The sequence below is a fragment of the Pecten maximus genome, chromosome 19, assembly GCF_902652985.1.
Source record: "Pecten maximus chromosome 19, xPecMax1.1, whole genome shotgun sequence".
NCBI classification, from domain to species: Eukaryota; Metazoa; Mollusca; class Bivalvia; order Pectinida; family Pectinidae; genus Pecten; species Pecten maximus.
Window position 1 is genome coordinate 21638862 of NC_047033.1, and position 25844 is coordinate 21664705.

General features: G+C 35.2%; 1 long non-coding RNA gene across 1 annotated transcript in view; it reads left to right on the forward strand.

The window, feature by feature from the left end:
* Window positions 1-25844, forward strand: part of LOC117317836 — a 73033-nt gene that overhangs the window by 19957 nt on the left and 27232 nt on the right. The gene's annotated exons all lie outside the window — the stretch shown is intronic.

Below are 25844 nucleotides of genomic sequence, written 5' to 3' on the forward strand. Positions count from 1 at the left end.
ATATACTTTGTCTTGGCTCGGTCTCCTGCGGTATTATATAGTTTGTCTTGGCTCGGTCTATTTGATATTATATAATTTGTCTTGGCTTGGTCTAGTAGATATTTTATAGTTTGTCTTGGCTCGGTCTGTTAGGATTATATAGTTTGTCTTGGCTTGGGCTATAAGGTATTATATAGTTTGTCTTGGCTCGGGCTATAAGGTATTATATAGTTTGTCTTGGCTCGGGCTATAAGGTATTATATAGTTTGTCTTGGCTCGGTCTATTAGGTATTACATAGTTTGTCTTGGCTCGGGCTAGCGGGTATTATATAGTTTGTCTTGGCTCGGACTATCGGGTATTATATAGTTTATCTCTTTCTTTCCTACCTATCACGCTCTTTGGCCGTTTGACACTGAACATAATATACATTACAGCCTCTGCTATATTTAGTTACATCAGTTTCATAAACAAATTTCTATCAAACTCTGAAAAAATATAAAATGAGATTTCTGTCACAATTTGCGGTATTAGATCAATGATCAGGAAGGTATTTCATGTTCATTTACTGTTTTAGTATGATGTTATCCAGATCTTACATAGTAGCATCAACACCTGATTACAAGCTGATTATTATCATTACTGAATCAATCCTCAGCGCATACTCGTGTATCCAATTATAAAAGTATCATATTCATGTAATTTATATTAAAAGTTTACATCCGACCTATAAGACTGCTGCGTTGAACTTCTAAAGCAAATTCTAGAACATAGGTATTTACTTTAATTAGGAGTGTACGCCACGCGGCCAACAAGGACGCTGAAGGCAACCGCTAAATTAAGGTTCCCGCAAAAAGTGAATGTTTACAGGATGCAAGGCTTACGTATTATAATATTACATAACGAAACAAGCGACCCGGTAAATCTACTGTTTTGTTATTACAGAGCGTAAATAATTATACAATCACAAGTTTACTGATAATGTAAACGTATTAGGCTGTTTAACGCAAAACCATTCGGGTTCCAAATTCAGCTTGTGTATACGTGTTAAAAATAACAGTGTTGTGGCTGTAGGCATGAATTTGGCACGATCAGAATAAACAGAAAGTGTTGTAAGCTAATTAGAGTCTATATTTTACGCAATAAAAGCAAATTCCTATTCCACATTGTTCCCAATACACTTCGGACAGAAAAAGGCATTTTTGTCTTATATGTTTTGCCGATTTCTGTTTGAAAATTTTTTGCGCTATGTATCATGTCGCGTACAGATGAGCAGGGGAAATAAGGCAGACGAGTGTTGACCTGTCTATGGCAGACAAGTGTTGACTTGTCTATGGCAGACAAGCGTTGACTTGTCTAAGGCAGACACGTGTTGACTTGTCTATGGCAGACGAGTGTTGACCTGTCTATGGCAGACAAGTGTTGACCTGTCTATGACAGACGAGTGTTGACCTGTCTATGGCAGACAAGTGTTGACCTGTCTATGACAGACGAGTGTTGACCTGTCTATGGCAGACAAGTGTTGACTTGTCTATGGCAGACAAGTGTTGACCTGTCTAAGGCAGACACGTGTTGACTTGTCTATGGCAGACGAGTGTTGACCTGTCTATGACAGACGAGTGTTGACCTGTCTATGGCAGACAAGTGTTGACTTGTCTATGGTAGACAAGTGTTGACCTGTCTAAGGCAGACACGTGTTGACTTGTCTATGGCAGACGAGTGTTGACCTGTCTATGGCAGACAAGTGTTGACCTGTCTATGACAGACGAGTGTTGACCTGTCTATGGCAGACAAGTGTTGACCTGTCTATGACAGACGAGTGTTGACCTGTCTATGGCAGACAAGTGTTGACTTGTCTATGGCAGACAAGTGTTGACCTGTCTAAGGCAGACACGTGTTGACCTGTCTATGGCAGACAAGTGTTGACCTGTCTATGACAGACGAGTGTTGACCTGTCTATGGCAGACAAGTGTTGACTTGTCTATGGCAGACAAGTGTTGACCTGTCTAAGGCAGACACGTGTTGACTTGTCTATGGCAGACGAGTGTTGACCTGTCTATGGCAGACAAGTGTTGACTTGTCTATGGCAGACAAGTGTTGACTTGTCTATGGCAGACAAGTGTTGACTTGTCTATGGCAGACAAGTGTTGACTTGTCTATGGCAGACAACTGGTGACTTGTCCATGGCAGACAAGTGTTGACTTGTCTATAACAGACAAGTGTTGACTTGTCTATGGTAGACAAGTGTTGACTTGTCTATAACAGACAAATGATGACTTGTCAATGGCAGACACATGATGACTTGTCTATGGCAGACAAATGTTGACTTGTCTATGGTAGACAAGTGTTGACTTGTCTATGGCAGACAAGTGTTGACTTGTCTATAACAGACAAATGTTGACTTGTCTATGGCAGACAACTGGTGATTTGTCCATGGCAGACAACTGGTGACTTGTCCATGGCAGACAACTGTTGACTTGTCTATGGTAGACAAGTGTTGACTTGTCTATAACAGACAAATGTTGACTTGTCTATGGCAGACAACTGGTGATTTGTCCATGGCAGACAACTGGTGACTTGTCCATGGCAGACAACTGTTGACTTGTCTATGGTAGACAAATGTTGACTTGTCTATGGTAGACAAATGTTGACCTGTCTATGGCTAACAAGCATAGACCTGTCTATGGTAGACAAATGTTGACTTGTCTATGGCAGACAACTGATGACTTGTCCATGACAGACAACTGTTGACTTGTCTATGGTAGACAAGCGCCAGAGCACAATATATGTTCAATCCTACAAGGCCGAGATAATAAAACTATTCTAGCGAAGTCAAATGTACTGTATAGATCTATAATATTCGTCTCTGATTCAGTATATACTGTATCTATAACATTTGTCGGTGATTAAGTATATATTGTATCCATAACATTTGTCGGTGATTTAGTATATACTGTATAGATAACATTTGTCAGTGATTTAGTATATACTGTATAGATAACATTTGTCAGTGATTTAGTATACATTGTATCTATAACATTTGTCAGTGATTAAGTATATACTGTATCCATAACATTTGTCGGTGATTAAGTATATATTGTATCTATAACATTTGTCGGTGATTAAGTATATATTGTATCTATAACATTTATCAGTGATTAAGTATATACTGTATCTATAACATTTGTCGGTGATTAAGTATATATTGTATCTATAACATTTGTTTGTGATTAAGTATATATTGTATCTATAACATTTGTCGGTGATTAAGTATATATTATATCTATAACATTTGTCAGTGATTTAGTATATATTGTATCTATAACATTTATCAGTGATTAAGTATATACTGTATCTATAACATTTGTCGGCGATTAAGTATATACTGTATCTATAACATTTGTCGGTGATTAAGTATATATTGTATCTATAACATTTGTCAGTGATTAAGTATATACTGTATCTATAACATTTGTCGGTGATTAAGTATATATTGTATCCATAACATTTGTCGGTGATTTAGTATATACTGTATCTATAACATTTGTCAGTGATTCAGTATATACTGTATCTATAACATTTGTCAGTGATTCAGTATATACTGTATCTATAACATTTGTCAGTGATTAAGTATATACTGTATAGATAACATTTGTTTGTGATTAAGTATATATTGTATCTATAACATTTGTCGGTGATTAAGTATATATCGTATCTATAACATTTGTTTGTGATTAAGTATATATTGTATCTATAACATTTGTTTGTGATTAAGTATATATTGTATCTATAACATTTGTTTGTGATTAAGTATATATTGTATATATAACATGTGTCAGTGATTTAGTATACATTGTATCTATAACATTTGTCGGTGATTAAGTATATATTGTATCTATAACATTTGTCGGTGATTAAGTATATATTGTATCTATAACATTTGTCGGTGATTAAGTATATATTGTATATATAACATGTGTCAGTGATTTAGTATACATTGTATCTATAACATTTGTCGGTGATTAAGTATATATTGTATCTATAACATTTGTCGGCGATTAAATATATATTGTATCTATAACATTTGTCAGTGATTAAGTTTATACTGTATCTATAACATTTGTCGGTGATTAAGTATATATTGTATCCATAACATTTGTCGGTGATTAAATATTTAATGTATCTATAACATTTACCAGTGATTAAGTATATATTGTATTTATAACATTTGTCGGTGATTAAGTATATATTGTATCTATAACATTTGTCGGTGATTAAGTATATATTGTATCTATAACATTTGTCAGTGATTAAGTATATATTGTATCTATAACATTTGTCGGTGATTAAGTATATACTGTATCTATAACATTTGTCGGTGATTAAGTATATACTGTATCTATAACATTTATCAGTGATTAAGTATATACTGTATAGATAACATTTGTCGGTGATTAAGTATATATTGTATCTATAACATTTGTCAGTGATTTAGTATATATTGTATCTATAACATTTGTCGGTGATTAAGTATATACTGTTTAGATAAGATTTGTCAGTAATTAAGCATATATTGTATCTATAACATTTGTTTGTGATTAAGTATATAATGTATCTATAACATTTGTCAGTGATTAAGTATATACTGTATCTATAACATTTGTCAGTGATTAAGTATATATTATATCTATAACATTTGTCGGTGATTAAGTATATACTGTATCTATAACATTTGTCGGTGATTAAGTATATACTGTATCTATAACATTTGTCAGTGATTTAGTATATATTGTATCTATAACATTTATCAGTGATTAAGTATATACTGTATCTATAACATTTGTCGGTGATTAAGTATATACTGTATCTATAACATTTGTCGGTGATTAAGTATATATTGTATCTATAACATTTGTCGGTGATTAAATATATACTTTATCTTTATCTTTAGCACCCGGTTAATATCGTGTACTGTCAGCGCTACATCACGTGTACACTCTTCATATCATACCCGGTTTTTGCAGTGTTAATAAAACACGGAGCAAATGTCATTAGCAGAACAGTAAGAACGCGTCTTTCATGCATTTGCCGGCATTTATTTACCTGTGCATGTCGTCATCAAAAGTAGCCACTACATTGCCATACATCCATGTATTTGAATTGCAAATCAGCGAAAACTCTCGCATACTTGTTATTTTTGGAGAACTCTTATTCGCTGGATAGTCACAATGCTTTCAGGTTTCTGTAGGAAAAAAACGGGAAACACGTTCTGTAACGATTAAAGATCCCCGGATGTTCTGATTGGTTATGCCGCAAGCCTGATATCTGATATCCTATAGCCGGACCAGGATATCGCTTTTTGCGTTATGTAATGTCATAGTTGCTTGTCGAAAACTAAAACCTTTACATTCAGGAAACCTGGTGAAACCAGACTCTTTAAATAAACCCAAAGGACAGTATATATCTAAACGATTCGGTACATTATCATTATTACCACTCACCGTAAAATATTGGTACATGTATAACAATGTGTTATACAATATATAAAACATTTGCCTTTCAATCGATGCACAATATATTCATCAGCTTATCAACTATATTCATAATCCTCAATCGCCTCTCCTCTAGAATTGCTGAACTAAATTAATTGAGAATGTCACGTGGGATTTGTATGTCGCTCTGCTACCTACTCAAAGATACATATTTCGATGTACACCACACACACACACACACACACCTGATTGACAAGCACATAAACACACAGATATATTACTAACCCTCACCATCTTTCTAACATTGATGGAGTGATCAGCCATTTTTCTAACATTGATTGGGTGATCAGCCATCTTTCTAACATTGATGGGGTGATCAGTAGACCAAAAATCTTGGGTTATGTCAAATTACAAACAATATTAAAACATTAATAATTGGTTGTAAATAACATTCAAGTGAAAAACAGTTTGAACAATGTCATTTGATATATTAAACTGTTTCTATAGAACTGGAGACCACTGTTGGAGACGTAACCCGAATTTAAGCATATCATACACTTGTCACATGAGACATGTCACATAGATCAACATGCTAGCTTTGTAAAGATACAATTTTTATATTGCATATTCTGCTTGATAGCATCATGTAAATGTCATATATATAAAATCACATATATTTATATTAATTTCGTAAAGGTAAATTTATAAAAAAAAAAAAAAGAAAGATAAACAACTATGTATGAATAGTTCTTACCTCTGTTGATGATAATTTCCTCCTCTTCCTCCTCAAAGAAGCGCTAATAAGCAATAGGTACCCTTCACGAGCTAACGCATCCCAATATACACTCACGTGCTTGAACGTAGGCCAATATATATCGTCACCACTTTGCTTTTGATGTCACTTGGCGATCTTGTTTAGGTGTCAAAGGAACAAATAATCACACTACCATGCGTTGTCCCTGTGTGTAAGGCTGTCTGGCTATCTGCCTTACTTACCTGGTGGAATTAGGGCCGTTTAAATAATGGATAGTCAAAAAACACAAAACATCCTTTTTAAATTATTTATCACGAAACAATTGTCAACGTAACCGCCTTAGAAAATCGCACATTTTATTAAGCTAATTATGAATGCCTGCTGTCACCCTGGCTATTCTCACCATACGCTCCCTTTGTCAGATATTTAAGTTAAGATATGGCTTCCTGCACACTTCGCCGCACTGAAGTCTTCAACGCACTAGATGTCATCCGCATTTACATACACTGTAGATGTCGACGTGACATTTTAACACAAATTCGTTATAGGTAAAGTATTATCGATAATTCTAAATTAGATCAAGTTGGTTTCAAAATAATATTTCACTTTCCCGGAATTACGTATTGACAAAATGTCTGATCCACGCAAATCTCTCTGCAATGATTCAATCGTCTTACTGCAAGAATCGAACTAAACGTATTATGTTGTATCACCAGTGATAATACGAAGAGAAATGTTCAGTCTTACACGCGTCTGCTGAACACACGAGACAGCAGACTTCACCATAGCGATGGGTATAACGCTGGCAGCTTATGACGTAAGCAAAGATAGTGAAGGAAACAATAGTAGCTATTCAACAAACGGCTACTACCAGAGAAGCGACAGAGAGTATTGACTCCCCGACAACCCTCTGTTTATTGACATAACGTTATATTGTTGGGTGACTGTGATCGTAGTTCATATGCTTGTTCTTATTTCTTATCTGGGACAATGTTTTAAACAACTCAGTTTCCACGGTAACACTTAATCTCACTTCATTCTGAGTAGGTAAAGGCTATGTTTTGGTCGCAGACGCTTTGACAAAGAAAAATCCTTGTAACGTTACAGTCATTTTGATATTGTAGATGAAGTGAAGGCCGATGCATTTCTGATGTAAACAATCTAGGTTATGTACTTTTAATTTCATATTTCAATTGCTCATATCTATCAATTAACATAAACTTGAGTTTACAGATAATAAAGCCTTTTATTCATAGATATGTATTGATTACTGATGCATTGGGCAGTGACGAGTTAACAACCGGATATAAGTTGTAAACATAGTATAAATTGATAGATATTAAATCATTTGCATATAATCATACATGTACATGTACAGGCGTAGAATCAGAGTTACAGCCCCATGTAGGGTAGGCGGTTCTGTCTCATGCCATAAACCACAAGCGTACACGTGTTGATTTTATCAAATTAATTTGTTCATCAATTAAGATACACAATAAAATGCCTGGAAGAATAAGTATATAGGTATTCCTATAATCACGTGTTCAAAATCTAATGTTATATTATGTGTTTTATAAGATAATAAAAGTGATATATTATTTTGTTAAACATAAATCATTGTGTCTTGTAATAGCATCTTTGTCATGACATCTGCCAACAAGTGCCAAAGGAACTATTCATAACATATCCCTTTGCTGTGTCAGAATGTCCATTTTTCGGTTAATGGTAGATGAATATCATAGATGACATCTATTTTACTGAATGTAATGTCAGTATTAGGGCAGGACTTGTCGTTATATTCAATCCCATACAAAAACGATCTCTGTTTGTATGAGAACATATTGTTGTTTTGTGCAGTTACAGAAACGAGTGTAACGCTAATCTTCAAAATCAGTTTCTGTCTGATTGTGTACATGTGTGATAGTGTGTGTGTGGGTGTGTTTGATGGTGTGTGCATTAGTTTTGGTGTGAGGGTGTGTGTATGAGTCTGTGTGAGAGGATGTGGGTATTATTGAGGGTGTGAGGGTGCGTGTATGAGCGTGAGTTTGAGGGTGTGTATGGGTGTGTGTATATGAGAGAGGGTGTGTGAGTGTGGATGTGCTTGCTGTATTATGTATCCCGGATGATGTTTTTTTCTTGAAAATGCCATAATATGTGTGTTCCTCAAAACAAGACAATGCGACACATGGACGAACTCAGAATTATAACTTAAATTGATAAAACGTGGGCAAATATGAGCAAAGTACAGGTTATAACACGGACTGTCCTTGAAATATATCTACTTTCTGCATTTGCTTTAATGTCTTTAGCACACCAGATTGTAAGTATGAGACCTATAAGAATGTAGTTGTCAGAAAAATAGTATAAGTACTACACTATTCCAGATAGATATTTCCCAATTTATCAACGCAGTCACAGGGGCTAGTTTTCGAATTTTGAGAAATTCAAGACAACGGCAAAACATTTAAAGTCTGGCATTTAACAAAAACCTTGTGAAAATCGGCGGTATCAACATGGTTTTCGTTGATGTCCAAGACCTTCCTTACTCAAACTCCGAAACCGAGCCCCAGTGAACTTCTTTAGCGGGACACTTATCTGACCGATTAGACATGGAATCTGTTTCAAACGAAACATCATTAGAACCGCAGTCACCTATTGCCAGAACAACTTTCATTTAGAGTTTTAGAGCTGATATTCTTCTGAAAATAACGTAAAAACGTCAAGCTTTCCAGGGAAACTGTCGAGTCTATCCGTTGTTATACCAGTTTACCGCCGCTTCTAAATGATAACGACATATCAATGCGGAGAAAAACGGTTCTCATTTTAAGCAATCAGAAATTATGAAATACTTAACAATTTTGCGATATCTACACACGTATGTGAATTTTAAAGTAAAACTAAATATTTCATGAGCGTGTCGTTTAGGATGACACGATGAACTAAGAAAGTAATTGGATGTTCTTGGATATGAGATATTGACGTCATATATTCGATAAGTGGACAAAACAAACGCATTATTGATTTAGTCACGAAGAAGCTATATGAATGTAAATACATGTATAGCATTGAGCTGTTACTAGATGCTAAAGTACAGTAGATATGAATTTAACGGACGTCATTCTATTTCTGTCTCCCAAATTGTATCCATATCGACTATATACTGACTGTTCAATGCTTCACACGAAAGTGACAAGAATGGCTTACAAATTATTACCAATGTGAACCATCTTCCAACATCACACACAACCTTGCTAACAAGCTTGACATCCTTAGCATATGTCTTTATCTTTCTTAGCCTCTACACAGATAGACATGGTTAAACATACGAATTTTTGGTTCCTGTTTCTATTTTGACAGTTGCAGCTACGATTCATAGTTTTTGGTTAACGATGTATCACATCTTAAAAAATTGGTCATAAAATTGGAGCGATATTGCATAGATTTTGCTATAGTTATAGTCATTAAACAAAGTGTGAAAATGAAAACCCTACAAGAAAAACTCCAAATAACCAAAATAATTTGGTTCGCTTCGTTCTGAATTCAAGTAGTGTGATAAGAATGACCATCAGGGAACTATAGAAGTTGGTCATTGTAGAAGGAAGACTTCGTCAACTTCGGCAGAATCAGGCATTAAATTTTGTTCTCAGTATATGTATGATTCTTTTTTAACTAAAACTAATATACGTCAATTACAGGCTGTGATATCGATGACGATTTAAACTTTTCTATGAGTCAAATTTATAATTATGATCAATATAAGGAATCATCTATTTTAAATATATTCTAAACATAATATGTTAACATCTAATAATTACGATTTAAAAAAAAAATAAGTCTCTATAATGTTGTTTTCTTTGTGATGTAGGGGGGATCCCCAACCCTTGAAAATCTCATCCTGCTGTATTACTGTTACTATCTAATATTTAAAGTGTACTTGATACTTACACTCCATTTATAAGTCTTAGTTCGTAAGATTGTAAGTAGTTGTACCATCATATGACAAAGGTACTGAAACAAGACATTTCGTTGGTATATTTTGTGAAATTTTAAGATGAATATTTCAAATCAAGTTTCTTTTTACTCGAGGACCCCATTGGAAATAAGCTGCATTCCGGCTTTCATGGGTGATCCTTGGTAAAGCCAAAAAATAAATTGTAGTCAAAACTAATAAAGTGTATTTATATATATATATTTATATATATATGCAAACTACAAACTGTGATAACACAACAACATTGATGTGATACTATTTATAAATTATTTATCATTTTTATTAAGAAATGTTGAAAATATTGTTTAACCTTATGTGATGCTACACAGGTAGCAGTGTACAGTAAAAATGCCAAATTCTGAAAAATATGACACATGTTTAAGATATGTAAACATTGCCAGTTAACCTTACATATAACCTCTAATAAAGTATATATATTTGAAATCTGTACAACATTTGCAATTTTAATAGAGCTCTGAAGGATAAGTAAACTGATATTTTCTGTGATTTTTAGAGCTGTGAATACCATGGTAACAGCTTAACAAATTCTCAAAAATTGCTAAATATTATGATATTTGACCCAAAATGGCACAATTCTCTACACAATTTTTTTTCTGAAACCTATTTAAAATTAGATATCTCTATCCCAAAGACAGAATTAATCTTGTTTGGACATATGTTGTAAATTAAGTTTTTCCGCTATCTTACCTTTTCTGTGGGCCTCCATTTTGCGCTGTAGGCAAAACTAAATTTCCTGTGTAAACACACGTTCGGAAAATCCGGATATTTAAAATCCGGAACCAATTTATTGATTTTTGTTTTAATAAATGTGAAGCCTGTATGTACTACTTCATACTGAATATACCAATTATAGTGTACATTTATTTTTTCATTTTTTATGCATATCATAATACAGGAGTTATTTGCTTAACAAAAAAATTGCCCATGGCCAGGCTGTCTTACTGTGGTGTGCTACCTATGTACTGTACTGAATGTTTTGCCTGAATAAAGTCATCATTGTTTAAGGTTCATGTAAATAGTAAATCAACTGATATTTATCCAGATTAATAATCAATATTCTGTTGCAATTAAACAGAAGTAACTTGACCAGTTGTTAATATTGATAATATGTATCATGGATATCCATTGATCTTGATTTTGACATTTCATTTGTGATGCTACCTGTTAATTTCGGCAAAACAAGCGTAAAATGCAAGTTACAGGAAAACAAATAAAGCTCATATAGATCACACATATTTCACAAAATAACCATGTCGTCGTGGTCACAAGTGTGTATAGCAGGCAGTGCGAGCGCTTGTTTGACCAGACTACTTTATAAAAGCATAAACGTCGATTCTCTTTGACCTTGAAATGCAAATGGTGGCTGTAAATTAAATAACACATTTTTGGCATATAGAGAGGCATTGCAATCTTCAAAAACGCTCTTATCAGACACTATAAAGAACTCTGATCATAGAAAGTAGTACGTCTTCAGGAAAAAATAGTTCAACAGCAGAGTTTGAGGTAAAATATTCAGAGTTCTGAAAATAGCCCCAAACTCAACTATTTGTCTATCGACAACATTCCTCTTACTGTGCCCATATGTGTTGATAGTATCTAATATGGACACTTTCAGTAATTGAAATGCCTCCCTATATTTCATATTTGTTCAATATAATTCACAGGCGCCATTTGCATTTCAACGTCAAAAGAGAATCGACGTTTATGCTTTGATAAAATAAAATCTGGTCAAACAAGCGCTCGCACTGCCTGCTATAGACACCTGAGACCATAACGGCGTGGTTATTTTGTGAAATATGACTGATACACATGAGTTAGATATGTTCTCCTGAAGCATGTCTCTTTTACGGAAATTAACAGGTAGCTTAACAAATTAAATGTAAAAATCAAGACCCATGGATAACCGTCATACATATTAACAATTTGTCAAATTACTTCTGTTTAATTGCAACAGAATATTGATTATTTATCTGGATAAATATCACTTGATTTACTATTTACATGAACCTTAAATGCATATACTTACTCCAAAACGTGTACAAGTCGGTGTTGCATGAAATTTAATACTCGTAGATTAGTTCCTACTACGACCGCGAAATAAACAGGAAGTGTCCAACATTCGAGATTTTACACTACAATGTATATAGTATTCGATCGTATTTCATAACTCAAAACAAAGGTTTGTTTTTGTCCAATGTGCTAACGTAAGTTTGAAGGTTTGTTTATCACTGCAATTGTATACCCACAATGACGTTTTTAAATCCATTGTTTTCCTACCACATATGGTACAGTAACGATTACCTGTGCAAAACACCAACACAAGCTGTAATCATTTTTTGATTTACGTCATATGTAGATGTTGCCACCTGTCAGTTCAACCTGTTCACGACTCCACTTTGATGTTTTTCTATCGAAATAAACTCCGTTTGTTCTGACACGGTACGTGGTGTCTCACTGCAGTATAAGTACACACCAAACCCGCTCATTTGTTACCAGGTGTTCTAGCGTTTTGAGGTTCTGTTCGGAGCAATTACATTTTCTTCTTTGTATTCGATCTAACAGTTTTTGTTTGTGTATACAATATTTGCGGAGCCCTTGGCTATTCTGTGACTTAAAGAAAGAAGTAATTGTCGCCAGTATTTATGAAGTAAATAACGGCATATCATCTCCAAATAGATGGTTAAGTACCAGCAAGTGCCTTTTCGGATCGGGTCGCTAAAAGTGTATGCTACTATATACCCCGTGTTGTTCAAGGATCGGAGTCCGACCTATGGCAGATATGATCTAAAAAAAAAACAAACCTGAACTGTTAACAAACAATTACATTTCATGTTTTTAAATTTATGAAAAGAAATTGAAAAGATGTGAAGGATGTGTAAGGAAAATACCATGTGTTTTTGTTAATGCAATTGATTTTCTGCTTTTTCGTGATGACAAAGTTGTATAGCATTGTCAGCTTTTGCAGATTTAATTTCTCAGCGCTTCCGCTGGGAATCGTATCTTGGACCAAGTTTTTGTTTAGGCCAATGCCAATGGTGTATAACGTTGCGTATTGCACATAAACAAACCATTTTTAATTACATTAAATGTCATTACATATATAAAATACGTATATAATGCATTTTTGTCTCATAACCTCCGATTGGTCATTTCTGAACTTCTTTTTACTACGCTAGCTGAAGCTAGCTGTCGTCATTCATTGTAAACATCAATCCGGGCACGTTTTGTTAATTTTCCATCTTTGGTGTGCCTGGGTGAAAGGGTGTCCTCGTGGAAAGGTCGATTAATTTTGGGTTTGAGTCGTACGGAATAGAATTTGATGATATAATAGACTACTTGGAAGCGAGATTCGTACTGATCAGGCCGAACCAAAACTGCCCCGAACCCTCGTGATTCTCGATATATATGCAATAGGCATCGGTAGCACTGAATGAATCATCAACACAGCAAATGTATGACAAAATGGGTCGTATCGTAATCATTGGAATGAAACGGTCGCGGCATCTCATTTTCAAAATGTAGGCCTAAGCCTCGAGCGTCCCTTTCCCTGATACAGCGGCAGGTCTATGTCACTCGGTACGGATATCGTCACAGAAATAAATAAATACTTTCTTATATTTCCACTCACCTTTATTGCGAATTAATAAATCTCAAACAATTAAATACAATTTCTTGTCAGTAAACGGATAAAGATGCTTCATTTAAACACGCTGACACATGTAAAATACAAACAATGCTCAGCACTTCAGCTTGGTTTTCGAGAAAAGATATATGTTTGTTGAAATGTGTAGTCTCTTGAATGAGCAAATCATAGGATGAACTGTTAACATCATTATACACAACGGTATCATACCTACCAAGTCTAGAACTTTGCTCGGAGTGATTTAAACAATTGTTTGATTAATATAGACACGATGATAATATTTCATACCACAAAATACATTTGTCATGGTATGACGTGTGTCGCTTTGTAACATTGTTCTACTTATCGTACATGCGAGCACAGTAGTGGAACAACATCCAGTTAGCTACTTTCGTTGCTAAGGCAACACCAAATATACAAAATATATAGTTCGAAAAACAACTTGGATGTTGATGTTATAAATAAATATAATATTTTAATGACAAGCATACTAGGTATTGCAAAAATCATGTCCCTGCCATCCCCGCTAAAGATAGAAGCACTGACCTTGACCCAAAAACCTGGAGTTCGAACTTGTCTGAGATATTTTGATACGTACTAGTCGGATGGAGAGGAAACCAATAATCACCCGAGATTCACAGGAAGGGTACTAATGAAATGGTATTGCATCCCAGAAAACCGAGGCCATACCCTTCCCAGCTGATTGAACAGTCTTTGCCTTCTTTCGCGGGGAGAGCCAGGGTGCTTCCTTGTTTCGATTGTTTTTGGCCTCTGGGGTAAAATGAGACCCATGTTTCATCCATAGTGACAAATCTCGGAAGAAGGTTGGCAGGATCTAACACGCGATTATGTGCGTCTGGTGTAATTCTGATCAACTGTCAGAAGTCTTAGTACCCATCGGGCCGAAAGCTTTCTCACTACAAGATCCTCGGCCATAATCGAATGTACTCTTTCCTGTGAAATACAAATTCCACTGCCTATATACGAGGGCTGATGGATAAGATGTGAGCCTCGTAATGAAGGATTTGAATTGTGCCGGACATATTGTATTATCTTTTAACGTAATCCCCTTCAGTATCTCTACACTTTTGCCATTGGTATCAAATGGCCTCAATGCCACTTTAATAGAACTCCTTTCCTTGGCTATTTAGAAAGTCATCCACTGTATGTATTTTAGGGTTAGGGTTAGGGATTGAGTAAGGGTTAGGGTGCCTGAAATTGCTTTTTTCAGTTTTGGAAACATATTATAGTTTGATTTAGCGAGATCGAGTGAATAAGGCGGATACTCAATCAATTTAAAGCCACAATCGTGAATGGCAGCCATGGAAATGACAAAAATTTTCATCCTAACCTTACCCGATTTTGTCAACTTTACAAAAGTCGTTTGTCTTGGTCACTTTAGAGTGCTACATTTGTACCTCGTCGATAAAAAAAACAAACAAATTAGTCAGTCCTTGGGTACACGGCCCTATATATTCAGAGAATAGTAGGAATTAAAAAAAAATCCTTGCGTACCTCCTTCAAAACGAGGCTCACAACTTTCCAATCAGCTCTCGTATGTTTCTTTGACTCGTTGACAATCATAACAATATCATGAACTTTATTGACCATTTTTGGCGTGGAACCATTGACAGGCCTTCCAGGACGGGGATTATCCTCAAGGCTAGAGAGCCTGGCTTGATGAAGTAGCGGTGTATACTGATAGCGAAGTTAACCCAGTTTTGGTTAACTGCACTATGTGCAATATATCATAATCAGCAGGTTTGTTTATATTGGCCTTTTGAATGGAGAAAACTACTTTATAGGGGCATTTTCAATGGAGGAAACTGCATTTGATTAAGGATATTTCCTTTTTAGAGATCCTGCCAATTGCACTAGAAATGTTTATTTAGGTAGACAAGTTTAGAAACAAGACAGTGATGTGTCACTGTGAGAAGCAAGCATTTTGGTTCTGTTATCTATAACAAATTGTTTGCAGATAATGAATTTTTAAGATGCAGTATGAAGCAGAAAGAGTTTCATCAGTAGTAAGTATAATATCATAACGTATATTATAAAGTAATATCTAGATAATATATACATATACAAACAAACGTCACTGCAGAAATTGTATAAAACGTGGATGTGCGAACTCTAATACCCGCAAGTTATAGACGCCACTGGGACAAGTATTGGCCTCCTGAAATTAAATACAACAAACAGGGTGGTACAGATAATAAATAGTCCGTCCTCTTATACAAAATAGTATGTCGCTGATTACAATATCTTATTTCCTCTTATTGAAGAATCATACCAGAGAAAAATGTTTCCTTGTTTTACTTAATTAACAACTCTATTTCAAGAACATGTACCTACGTTTGTACAAATGGATTTTGATTTTTTTTCTTTCAGTTCACCAATACAAACAAAACAAGAGTTTTTGGAATATTTTGTTTGTTTTTGTTTTGTTTATCCTAATTTTCGTTTACAGCGGTTATTGATTTCCCAAGAGAAGAATACACATGAAACGGAACGCAGGCCATGAGAGTGCGTGAGAATCATTTTGGCTTTAAAGAAATCCAAACCAATGGCACGACGCCTTTTACATTTCAACTATATTGTTTTAGTGATTTTCACGTGCGAAACTTAGAACTCACGCAATAGAAAATATTTGAAATAACGTCTAATTTTCATACAAGTCCTATCTGTTTCTTAATTTGTACGTACATTGTAAATTTGAAACTTAAAAATATATTTTCATAAAAAAACATTATTTATTTAAAGTCATAGTGATCTACGATACCTTTACAAGTCATTCTCCCCCAGTATGTGACTGGAAATATCTCGGTTTGACAGAAAATATACATATCTGCTTGACAGAAATGTGTCTGCTTGACAGAAATGTATGGTCTAATATATCAACCTTGTCACGTGAAATCGTAATAAAGATAACAATCCCTCGATTATCGAATCGATTGGGACATGTTGACATCTTGGGAGATGCAGATATTTGCTATCTCAAATGGAACATTATCAATTTGGCAGCTGAAATGATCACGATTATCGTACAGCTAACGAGGGATGATTTATATGTGTTGAGCCCCGTATTGAAGGGAGTACTAAAGGATGTTCTTTTTATGACTTACCATTCTCTGACTATATAGGACCGTGTACCAAAGGACTGGTCTCATTTGGTTAGTTTATTTCGACGAGGTAGCACTTTAAAGTAAACAAGACAAGCGGCTTGTTTTGTAAAATGGACAAAATTGGTGAAAGAGCGGTGATATAATATTTGCATCAAAAGGTTAAACTCCTAAGGATATCCATAACGAAATTAGCAACACTAGGGAAAGATGCCCCTTCATATGCTACAGGTGAGTGGCGGAACTTAAGCGCGGGCGACAGAGTCTAGAGGATGGCCCCTGTCCTGGAAGGTCTGTCAATGTTGCAGCCCAAGAAATGGTAAATGAAGTTTATGATATTGTTATGACTGATAGACGAGTCACAGAAAGATATATTACCAGTAGAGCTGGCATTGCACAGGAAAGAGTACATTCTATTCTGACCAGGGATCTTACAATGAGTAAGCTTTCGGCCCGATGAGTACCAAGACTTCTGACAGTGGTTCGGAAGAACACCAGGGGCACATTATCCCGTTCTAATCTTAACCGTTTTCCTGTGAGATTTGTTACTAACCTAACGATGAAATATGGGTCTATCATTTCATCAGAGGCCAAACAACAATTAAAACAATGCAAGCACCATGGCTTTCCCTGTCACAGAAGGCAAAGACTGTTCCATCAACTAGGAAGGTTATGGCATCGGTTTTCTGGGATGCAGATGGTATTCTGCTGAAAAATCATCCACGAAAGGGGGAATCAATCAATGGCACATACTACGCCTAACTTCTGAGGTAGTTACGGGAAAATATTAAACTTAAGCGCCGCGGAAAGCTAACTTCAGGTGTGTTTTTTTCCATCAGGACAATGCTCCTGTTCGAAAATCTGTCATTGCTATGACTGCCATTCACGATTGTGGTTTTGAATTAATCATACTTTCATATATTTTCAAAACTGAAAACAGCTATTTCAGGCACCCACTGATGACGACATACATGCAGTGGATGACTTTCTGAACAGCCAAGAATAAGAACTCTATAAAAGTGGCATTGAGGCCCTTAAACACCAGTGGCAAAGTGTATAGTACACCAAAACAGCAGCATTTCATTTTCCTGGTTTACAAAATGAATATTATTTCAAGTTGACTAGACAATTGTTAAATGTAATGGGATTTCTGCTCAAAATGAATAAGTTGACACGGTGTTCCCTCTAAAATGCAATAGTTAATGCCATCGGAGGTGTTGAATGTAAATATCAGTCCGTAATGATTAATCCAACAAATTGTGCCTGCAATATTCGATTTCAAGAAGTGTGAGATGGTTTTGTGTGGTCTTTACAGAATCAGCAATTTTCAGCTAAGTGATGAAATTATTAATCCTTAATTCTCCGTTCTTCAGAGTTTTGCCATCTCATCAAGACATAAGAAAATGTAATTAAACAAAGATTAAAGCCTGTTTTTTTATACATATAAAGCTTAATCAAGCTAAACTTCATAATCCCTTGTGGATTTATTTTTTATTGAATTCCCTTCAAATCTGCTCAGTTACGTCGACAGTTTATAAATGCAATATGTAATAAACATCTAAAAATATAACCTGAATCAACAATGCACGCGGCGAGTAACATACCCAGATGATTAAAAAAAGGAAGAGAAGTTTCTCTGCCAATTCATGGTGGCTTTTCAAGCTAAACTCATCTTTATTTTTGTCTGACCGACTCACTTTGACTGTACATGTCGTAAATGATATTCTGATTCCGCCCATTCTTTTCTGCATACGTAACGTCTTATCGGCTTTGGGTGCTGGTGTGTGACTTTGATAGGCAGTCCACCACACATCATATCAAACCAGTTTGCACATGCGTGTTTGACAAATTTTCCGCGGTTAATTTATTATAGAGTTTGGAGCACCGCATTAGTGATTCCTCGTAATCAGTGGGTAGTTTCCCGATGACAATTGCAATAAGAAAAACTACGGTTTTGATTCTCATATTATATCATCACTTGGGTACATATTCTATTATTGAACAAATTTTTGTAATTTTGTCAAAATGTATGTGTAATTGAAACATAGGGAGGCTTTAAATTTTCATCAAAATGATAGTTTGATAATTTTACAAAAGTTTAAGCTCTCAAATAGTCTCTATGCCAACTTAAATGTTGGCAACCCAGTATTTTGCATCGTTCTCACTATGTATCTACATTTCAAATGATATCTTGAATTTTCTCCAGCCTTATACTCCTTTTCTTTCTTGTATATAAATATTTATTTGCTAAAAAAAAAGGAAGGAAAAATGCAATTTTTGACGCTAAAAGGGGTTAGAATAGTTTAGTTATGACTTCAAATCGAAACTTATGTTTTACAGATTATTATATCAATAAGTAGTTTGTTTTATTAACTCTATGTCTGTGTAAACAATAAACACACCCAATGTAAATGATAATTTTAAACAGGATTATAAGACTCCACTCTTGATTCATGGCATAGATGTGAACTCTCCTGTAAATGTTCCTAATATAATGGACTATTGATATTCTTGGAACGGCGCTTAATTTCTGTTTGGTACGTAACTACGGTAGAAAACGAATCCATTTACCCAAGCTTGACATAGTAAGTCCATCATTTTAAACACTGCCGTTATAGTTAATTGTGGATAAAACTGCCATCCTTCGATCATATCAAAGTAGAAATTATGCATAGCTTGTATATTTGTTATCTTACCTTTTAACAATTAAAGAACATGTTCTTTATAGTTTGATCGTTGATTTAAATCCTTCTGAAAAATCGCGTTAGAAAGGAGAGTTATTAAACTGGCTGTCTCATTTCATGATTCCTTTTGTTAACCTTTGACCTCCTAGTGTCTCCCTCGCCACTGATTCAAATCTAAATATTACATTTTGTAGTATGTGCAGCTATCTGCGTGACTAAGAACGGTCCTGTAATTTGCAAAAGTCTTTAAAAACAGATCTTACAATGAAACATTATATGAGGGTAATAGAGATGCGTTAACAGCAACGTGACTGATTTATCTTAGAATGACTTATCTCTAAAAACATGTTTGATTTTTCTAAGAATAACTGATTTTGTTTTGGTTGACTCATTTTTTTGTAATAAGGTCTTATTTTTCTTAACGTAACTGATTTTTCTAAGAATATCTGATTTTTCTAAAAGTGATTTTTCTAAGCACTGCTTTTTTCACAAACCTTTAGGCCTACTGATTAAAACCTTAGAAAAGCGCTTACAAAAATTCGACGAATATAGGTAACTATTTGTTATCCAAGCAAAGTAATTTTACTCATATTTATGCAGTTACGTAGCCATGCGGAAACGCGATAAATGAAGTAAATGAAGAACATATTTCAAGCATAACACAATCATGTAGTCCCAGGATTGGGGAACATATCGATGTGTAAGAAATACGGGCTGATTTCTTACACAACAACATTAATATGACGGTGATACAGCTGTGTGTAGCTCCTATTGATCCTCCTACTGCCAGCATGTTTAGATAAGCTGTCTTTACATCAGATAACGAAAGGTAATTCTACCATTGTTAGCAGATTTAGCTACGTGCCTCTGCCACAACAAACGATAATTTAGTTACTGAAAACTGACGTGTTACTTGATCAATGAGCCCGATAGGACGCCATAGTGACCGTTATCTACATATGTATTGCAAAGGGATTATTTTTCCCTTTGCTCTATGTTTAGAAATGACATATTCTTACATTTTATTAAGTTGCTATTTTGATTTAATGAGATTTGAAGCTTTGTTGACTAATCAATAAATGAATACATTTTTTCTGATAAGTCTGTATGATATAAGTACGAGTAGTATGTTATGTTTTGATTAAGCTCTTGGATAAGAAGCGGACAAGCTTTCATACCGACAAACTATTTTGGTATTTTTTTTACGGCTCATCGAGTCATTTAAGGCTAAAACTCTCTTAAAAATGTCGAGTAAAAGTATATCAGACTTGAACTGAAATGATGTTCTGCTTTGTATCCCATACGCACATGAATTATTTCATTTCTAAATATTTTATTTCTAATAAAAAAAAGGACAAAAAATATTTTAGCAACTATAATTAGTATTACGGGATTGTTACATTGTATATATGTGTGTAGTATTGGACATAGACTGATAGAGTCGATGAAAAAAGTCCAGAGAACATAAACCCGTACCAAATATAAAACAATCACGTATCAAAGGCAAACTCCAGAATGCGTCTTTGTTAAATGTCCACAATGTGAGAAGTCCACTAGGGCGATTTCGAGTCTTTGGAAGTTGAAAACAAAAGTTCACAATACTAATCAAATTCTTCAATAGAAATATAAGAATTGACTTCATATACATGGCATTACCATCTAGAAATGAGAAAAAAAATATATACTATTGTCTGACATAGTTAGGAAACAATACAGCTTAAAACAATATACAATGAACTAAAAAATAATAAAGTGCGTCCGAATAGATCGGTAACAATCTCGTCAATGACGAGCACAGGTAAAGACGCTACAGGTAAGGCCTGACAAACACAAGAACAAGAACACACCTCTGGATTAAAATATAACGAAATGAATTTTATTTTACCTAATGGAATGATGAGAAAGGCTAGAAAGATCTTAAAAGTGTTCATCACAAAATAGATTATCTTTAGAATACGAGTAAGCATATGTTAAAAGTTTACTCGAATGTAAATAATCAAAGTAAAGTTATTATTTTCAGCTCATTTTTTAATGTGTTGCCACCGATGACCACTACTAACAATTGTGTTGGTGATAGCTATCCTGTTAATCGAAAAGACGATGTGTAAACTGCAAAATGATTGTCCAGTTCATAAAGGTTTTGATGGTCTTTCGTATTGTAACATAATTTTCTCAAATAAACTTCCAAAGTACTAAATCACAGAATGCATGTTTAACTGGATATAGCTAAATAAATCCATAACAGTTGTACTCACGACACACTAATGACATCGTTATGTCCGGATGTCTGCCCTGTAGGTTGGTCAACGTTAGATGATTACACGGTAAGGAACTGAAGAAGAATGTTATTTTCCCGCGTCGGATCCATACAACCCAAACTATCAGATTTCAAAGTTAAGATTTGTCCAACGGTGCCATTATTAAATTCAAAGACACACTGGTTGTCAGTGGAACATCAATATAAATCCGATAATACCTCAATCAGACTGAAAGACTGCCCATACAAAAATTGGAACAAACACGAAATATTATTTCTCCCGTACTTTATATTTGTTTCGATCTCGTTAGACACATTGATACATCGCCATACTTTAAAATAGATAAATAAATGAATAAATAATAATAGCACTAATAAAGTGTTTGGTGGCAAACTACTGCTAAGTTGGTGTGTTTTAGTGAAGCGGTACAATGTTACTGAAACTGTAAATACAAACAGTTGTCATCAAGTTTAAATTTATACTGATATCACTAAATCTTTCTTTCCGTCCTGAAATCAGGGCACAAGATGTTCATAGTCGGTTGGTACAATGTATAATAGGAACTAATCAACCAGATACGTTAAACTATACGCAAATGAAGTAGAATTGTACCTGCTGTCCCCATTCCATGACCGTAAGAGGCGACTAAATATATGATTTTATGTTGTCTCTTCTCTCTAAGCAATGTGTTTCTTGCGAGGGAGGCGCTGGGTGCTGTCCACTGGCAGAGCCATACGAGAGTCTCTAAACATGGTACTTATCAATCCGGCCTAGATTCTAGCATTTTAGGAGTGGACTACTGGTACTCCCGTTTTTTGTACAATGTGACTGGGTGGGGTGTCCTGCTGGGTGTATACGGCAGTATACTTCAAATAGGTAGCACTATGAATCTAGCATTAGTACACACATATGATAACATCTCGAAGATAAAGGGAGATCGTCCTTAAATTACCATATATTTGGATAGACGTTAATCACACTCTTACACTGCAATGAAAGCGTCTTCTGTGACCATTGAAAAACAGGTTGACAGAGTTTAAAACTCTTGGGTTCTTGTACAGGCATGTGATAGAGTACGTTAATTTCACCAGCACGGAGAGCTCATTGTCCATTATAACAAAAATAATTTCAAAATGTTCAGTGCAAATATAGCGGTTGATGATCTATGGAGGAAAATGCAAGAAGAATGCACTGTTCTCCCTTAACAAAGGCAGTCTTCTTTAATAACAAAAATTCGTTTGTGCGTACCCAGTGTTCTATAGACCAGAATAGTGGATCGCCTCAAAGGCCGCACAATTTAGTTGCGAGTCTTTACACCCTTCCGGTATCCCAACATCCTTTTCAAACTCTCAAAGGATATAGATACTTTCAAGTCGACAAGCAACATTCCGCCTAGGCACGGTGCTTATATCATAATACACTTTAACATTACATCAAGTTCACTTCTCTAAATTTTCGCGGTATTAAGTCAGATATCAATTACATGCCCGAAAACTATCCGATGTACTTATACAATAAAGCTAGAACACGGACAAGTAAACCTCACCAATAACTTAATAAAACTCACAAAACGAAGTTAAAGTATGAACGAAAAATTGTAGGTAACATCGGAAACGTGTTCTACTTTATCAACGAAGACAAAATCGGTCTAGTCAAGGTTATGATTACAAAGTCTAAGATTACAAAGCAGGGATGGTAACAATGGTATGTTAATTTGGCCTTTCATTGCATTTTTACGACTTTTGAGTTTTGACTCCAAGAGAAATGTTTTATAATAAAAAAATTAATCTCTCCTCACTTGGTTTGACGGTTCTTGTAATTATTTATATATACAGTTTAAACACGTAGAAATCTTCGTTACACGTAATAGGTTAAACTAGCACTCAACTAAAGTTCAGCAGCACCAAAAGGTGTTATTGATTGCCATAGGACAACTATCACTCAGTCATTAAAACGTCCTTCTAAGGTACAAGGACTTGATTAAGTTATGTAAGCTGTAAGGTATTTCTAGACTGGCAATTAGGTGCCGTAGATCATGAGTGCGAAACCTAGTCACGAGTCATAGAATTGTCTTCCTTCGTTATTTACATGAGAATGATATATATCCCATTAATATGTATTGTATATAGTACACCTAACTGGCTGAGAACCTACCCGCATACATACATATGTCTAAATCTTGTTTACTTATTAACTCTTAAAATAAATAACAGCTGTTAATAATCAACTTACCACACACAGGTACTACCCGCATTCGCATCTATAAACAGTGCATGGCTTACAGATAACTGGATTTCTTCGAAATATTTCAGATCCCTAAAGCTAGTAATCACCACTAGGAATTATTTTCGTATATTCTGGGACATGTTTGTTGCTTTTATATGTTTCGTGTCGCCTCTTTGTCGTTTCGTTTTCTCAATTCAGAATACATGTAACATAACGTGGCTACTTACTGTACCGTTTTTAATAGCATGGGATAACCTTACCTTATTAAATTTTAGCATGCGATATCTGATACTTTATTTTGTTTTATAGTGTCTAAATAAGTCATAAATGGCTGGACTTAGGTTATTTTGAGAGAAATAGTTTATGATGTATTTTATATGTTGTAAGGTGTTTGACACTCTAATAAACAATTGAACTTGAACTTGAACATATGAATGTCATTGATATATCAAGAGAGAGAGAGAGAGAGAGAGTTGGTGTTGGTAAAGGGTACATATGACTGGAGTGTATCCTAGAGAGAGATGGTGTCGGTGAAGGGTTCAATTGACTGGAATTTATCCTAGAGAGAGAGAGTGAGATGGTGTCGGTGAAGGGTACAATTGGCAGGAGTGTATCCTAGAGAGAGAGATGGTGTCGTTGAAGGGTACAGTTGGCAGGAGTGTATCCTAGAGAGAGAGATGGTGTCGTTGAAGGGTACAGTTGGCAGGAGTGTATCCTAGAGAGAGAGATGGTGTCGGTGAAGGGTACAGTTGGCAGGAGTGTATCCTAGAGAGAGATGGTGTCGTTGAAGGGTACAGTTGGCAGGAGTGTATCCTAGAGAGAGATGGTGTCGGTGAAGGGTACGATAGACTGGATTGTATCCTAGAAAGAGAGATGGTGGCGGTGAAGGGTACAATTGGCTGGAGTGTATCCTAGAGAGAGAGAGATGGTGTCGGTGAAGGGTACGATAGACGGGAGTGTATCCTAGAGAGAGATGGTGTCGGCGAAGGGTACAATTGGCTGGAGTGTATCCTAGAGAGAGAACTTATGTCGTTTAAGGGTACAACTGGCTGGAGTGTATCCTAGAGAGAGATGGTGTCGGTTAAGGGTACAATTGACTGGAGTGTATCCTAGAGAGAGATGGTGTCGGTGAAGGGTCTGTTCTAGGTAAATCGTTTTGTTTTAATATATTGTCGTTTTTAAAAAAAAAATGATTTCCTGTTTTGTCTTTGTTCTCCAGCTGTAATAAACGGGAAAGTCTCAATAATATGAAAAAATGAAGAAAAAAAAATAGATTAAGAATCTGTTGCTGAGAGTCAACGTTTACCTGGGCGGTAGGAGTGTCAGGAGGCGATAATTGACGGGATTAGACATAGCGGTGCTGGCCTGGGGAGGGATTAGTAGCTGTACTAGGGAGGAGTGATCTGTACTTAGTTAACCTGAAGAAACAAATCAAGAGTTACCTCCAGCGTACTTATATGGGAACGAATAACAATTAAATTTATCTCATTTTCGTACTTTAAATTTTTGAAGTAAAAATAATTTGTAAATGCTCAGAATACTCTGAAACGTTTTAAATCAAATTTATTGAACATGAAACGTTTGTAGCGATATATAGATATGCATAGGAAATATTTACATCTGGTAAGATCGATTTTCTTTGGTATAAAGTGATAGGATTTTGCGATTAAGAAAGT